Here is a 4,381-nt window from a genome sequence, read left to right as displayed (position 1 = left end):
CGCGCCGCGGCCACGTGACCCGGACGACCGTCACGTGGCCCAGACGGCACCCGCGTGACCCGGCGGCGGCCGCGGGGCGCGCGCGGCCTTCTGGGAGTTGTAGTCCCGCCGCCTGGTGGACCCGCCTGTCAGGACCGATCACCACGTAGCGAACGGTTGTGCTGAGGACACAACATATCCCTGTGGCCTTCCTGCGGAAAGCGCTCCACTGATCCCATCCCAGGGGGGAAATACAGATGAACCCAAATTGAGGGACACCTGCTAAACAGCTAGCCAGCTCGTCCCGTAGTGTCAGCGTCATGAAAGACCAAGAAAGGCCGAGTGACTGCCTTGGATGGAAGATTAAAGAGATGGGCAACTGAAGGCTGCTCGTGGGCCTGACATTTTGGGGACAATTGGCAAAGATTGGATCTGCACTGTACATTATGTAGCGGTGTTACAGCTGCGCCCAGTCCCCCAAGGGTGATCTTTGTCTGGGGGTCATATCAGAAAAGTCCTTTTTCTCAGTAGACATACACTGAGATATTAAGGGGTTGTGATGTGATGTCTGCAACGTAGTCTCAGATGATTCACAAGCTAATGGTAATCACAATACGTAGCTACTGATAGCAGGAGAAAGAAAATGTGGTAGGATGTTAGCAGGTGATGAATATGGGGTAAATATAAATGACGTGCAATGTAGTCCTCTTGTAACTTTTTTCTTTAAACTTGAAACTTTTCAAAATAAAAAGATTTTAGAAGTTCTTTATAGGCTCTTCCCCCACATCTTTCAAAATGAAACCAAAATTGAAACCAAAATAAGAGGAAGGAAGCCCAACAGGATTGTTAAGTTTTCCCCACGATCACTGTGCAACAATTTTTTGAAAATACTAAGAACAATGTTCTTTCAGAAAAGGTGTTTTCTCCTTAGTGTGACCTGGCTTTGCCCTTTCGAGGGATGTTGACAAGCACGTGATGGCCCTGTCTGTGGAGGAGGGTCTGGAGGCTGCAGAGTGATGCTGGCACCGGCTCCAACGAGCCTCATGGCTGGTCCCAGGCTGGTTTCACTGAACGAAGTGGACGAGTGTGGTTTGCGTGAAACCGTCCAGGCAGGAGAAGAGCTGCACACAGCGATGGGGAAGTGAGAACAGTCCCGGGGACGGAGGGGTGGTGCTGGGGAAGCCCCTCTGGATCCTTCTGTCCTCCCCCCACTCAGGAATGCAGCAGACGCAGGTCAAACGTGGGATTGATGGGGTTCAAGGTGGATGTGGCTCATGCCACTCACTCAGCGGGGATGGTGGATCACGTGAGATGCGTGCTCACACTCCCCTGCTCAAAACCTGGATGGGCTGCCCTCGACAGAGCCCAGACTCCTCGGCTGGACAAGCCAGCCCTTCCCAAATTCCTAGCAACCTGAGCTCCCACGAAGCTCCTCCCCAAGCCCTTTCCCAGGCCTCCCCGCCCTCGTGGAGACTCTCAGATGCGATGCGGCTGGCCACCCACAGCCATGATGCTTCTGCCAAATTCCCACCGTTTTAGGGTCTGTGAACCTTGGCAGAAATGCTGCTGTAGAAGTGAAATATCCTGGGTCCCCCATGGTGTTGTAAGCACCCGAAAGCGGGGGAGGGGAGGGTGGGAAATACCCTCCGTGGTCTTTTAGTGCTAGGGACCTCAAGAAACACTTCCTAATCAAATTAACAGTCTTCCCCCCAAAAGATGTCATCTCTCCCACCTCAATGGAGTGAGATGGAGCAAGGGCTCCAAAATAGGCCAGAGGAGCCTGGGAAAGAGGACGCTTTGAGAAGGGCAGCTCTCCATGAAGATGGACGCGTCCTGGGGAAGTGCCAGGGGAAGCAGAAGTCCGTGATTCCAGGACCTTCCCGTGGCCACCCAGGGGTGTTTCCAGACCTAGGATGCATCCCCTGACCTTGACTCACAGACCAGGGGTGGGGGTGGGGATGGGGGTTGAGGGGCGGGCAGGTGGTGGCTGGCCAAGTCTCTGAGCTGAAGGCCTAGGATTGCTGGGGCCACAGACAGCTCCGCAGAGATGGGAGCACTGCTAAGAGGCCCCAGAGACTGATTTCAGGCCCCTCCCCATGGAGCTGTGCCCTCCAGCCACCTCCTCGATGCAGAGCTGAAACCAGGCCCCTCGCCGTTCAGTCAGACCTCTCTAGTTTGTTTCCTCACTTTTAAAAAAAAAGTTATCTTTTCCAACTTTTAAAATAATTTATTTATTTATTTTGGCTGTGTTGGGTCTTCACTGACGCACGCGGGCTTTCTCTAGTTGGTGAGTGGAGGCTACTCTTTGTTGTGGAGCACAGGCTTCTCATTGCGGTGGCTTCTCTTGTGGAGCACGGGGCTCTAGGCACACAGGCTTCAGTGGTTGCAGCACGTGAGCTCAGTAGTTGTGGCTCATGGGCTGTAGAGCGCAGGCTCAGTAGTTGTGGCGCTCACGGGCTTAGTTGCTCCGTGGCATGTGGGATCTTCCCAGACCAGGGCTCGAACCTGTGTCCCCTGAATTGGCAGGCAGATTCTTAATCACAGAACCACCAAGGAAGTCCCTGTTTCCTCACTTTTAAAATGGGTTGGGGACTTCCCTGGTGGCGCAGTGGTTAAGAATCCGCCTGCCAATGCAGGGGACACAGGTTCGAGCCCTGGTCCGGGAAGATCCCACATACCACGAAGCAACTAAGCCCATGCACCACAACAACTGAGCCTGTGCTCTAGAGCCCAGGAGCCACAACTACTGAGCCTGCATGCCACAACCACTGAAGCTTGAGTGCCTAGAGCCCCTGCTCTGCAACAAGAGAAGCCACTGCAATGAGAAGCCTCTGCACTGCAACGAAGAGTAGCCTCGCTTGCCGCAACTAGAGAAAGCCCGTGCACAGCAACGAAGACCCAATGCAGCCAAAAATAAATAAAATAAAAATAAATAAATTTACTTTAAAAAAAAGAATGAATATTTTAAAAAAACATGATTCTATCATACAACCCAGCAATTCCATGGCTAGGTATCCACTCAAGAGAAACAGAAGCATACGTCTACACAACCCTTCACATGAGACTATGCACAGGCACCCAACTGGAAACAACCCAAGTTTCCATTGACTGATGAACAAAACAAACAAAAAAAACGTGGTCCATTACAACAGAAGGTCATTCAGCCATACAAAGGAACGCAGCACTGACACACAACAACACAGATGAAACTATAAAACATGATACTCGGTGAGAGACGCCAGACACCAAGGATCACACAGTGATCACACAGTGAATGAGTCCATTTATGTGAAACAACCAGAGCAGGCAAATCCACAGAAACAGAAAGCAGGTGAGTGGGTGCAGAGCTGGGGGGAGGGGCTGGGTGGGGACAGGAGTGACCCCTAACGGACATGATTTCTTGGGGGGGCGCAATGGAAGTGTTCTAAAAACTGGATCGTGGTGATGGTTGCACACTCGACAAATTTACTGAAAATCTTTGAACTGTACATTTAAAATGGGTGAATTTCATAGTATGTAAATCATACCCCAATACAGACTCTTTAAAAGCATTGCCCACCCGGGCTTCCCTGGTGGCGCAGTGGTTAAGAATCCGCCTGCCAATGCAGGGGACACGGGTTCAAGCCCTCGTCCGGGAAGATCCCACATGCCGTAGAGCAGCTAACCCGTGCGCCACAACTGCTGAGCCTGTGCTCTGGAGCCTGCGAGCCACAACTACTGAGCCTGCGTGCCACAACTACTGAAGCCTGCACATCTAGAGCCTGTGCTCTGCAACAAGAGAAGCCACCGCAATGAGAAGCCCGCGCGCCACAACAAAAAGTAGCCCCCACTCGCTGCAACTAGAGAGAAAGCCCACACACAGCAAAGAAGACCCAATGCAGCTAAAAATAAATTAATTAATTTTTAAAAAAAGCATTGCCCACCCACCCTTAATGTGTGTTTCTGAGTAGCTTGCTCCCTCTGCAGGCCCCCTTCCCAGGGGCTCTAGTGGCCTCACCAGCTGCCACAGAACCTTGATGGAACCCCCAGGGCGAAGGAGCTGTGGGGCCAGGAAATGGACTCCCCAGTCCTTCTCATGAGAGATGTTGGAACAAGGAGTAGCCAAAGAGAAACTTTCTCAAGCCACATGGAGAGAGGACCACAGAAGTTAATGCAAGGAAAATAAGAGTTCTCCAGGAGCCAGCCTGTGGTTGTCCCAAACCCATGCCCAAGGAGGCGCAGAGCTGAAGCGCAGCTCTGCCATGTGGCAAGTTGGGCCGTGTTGAAATGACTTCCTACTACGGGGGGGTGGGGTTTGGTTGGTGTAAGAATGCCTCAGAGAGGGAAAGAATGCAGTTGTGTGGACCCTGAGGCCCGGCTCTCCCTGTGGGCCCTCCCCCCACCCTGTGGAATACCCACATCC

Source organism: Mesoplodon mirus (genome assembly GCF_964341445.2).
Source record: "Mesoplodon mirus genome assembly, chromosome: 15".
NCBI lineage: Eukaryota > Metazoa > Chordata > Mammalia > Artiodactyla > Ziphiidae > Mesoplodon > Mesoplodon mirus.
The sequence above is the reverse complement of the archived record's forward strand: the minus strand, read 5'-3'. Positions refer to the sequence as shown.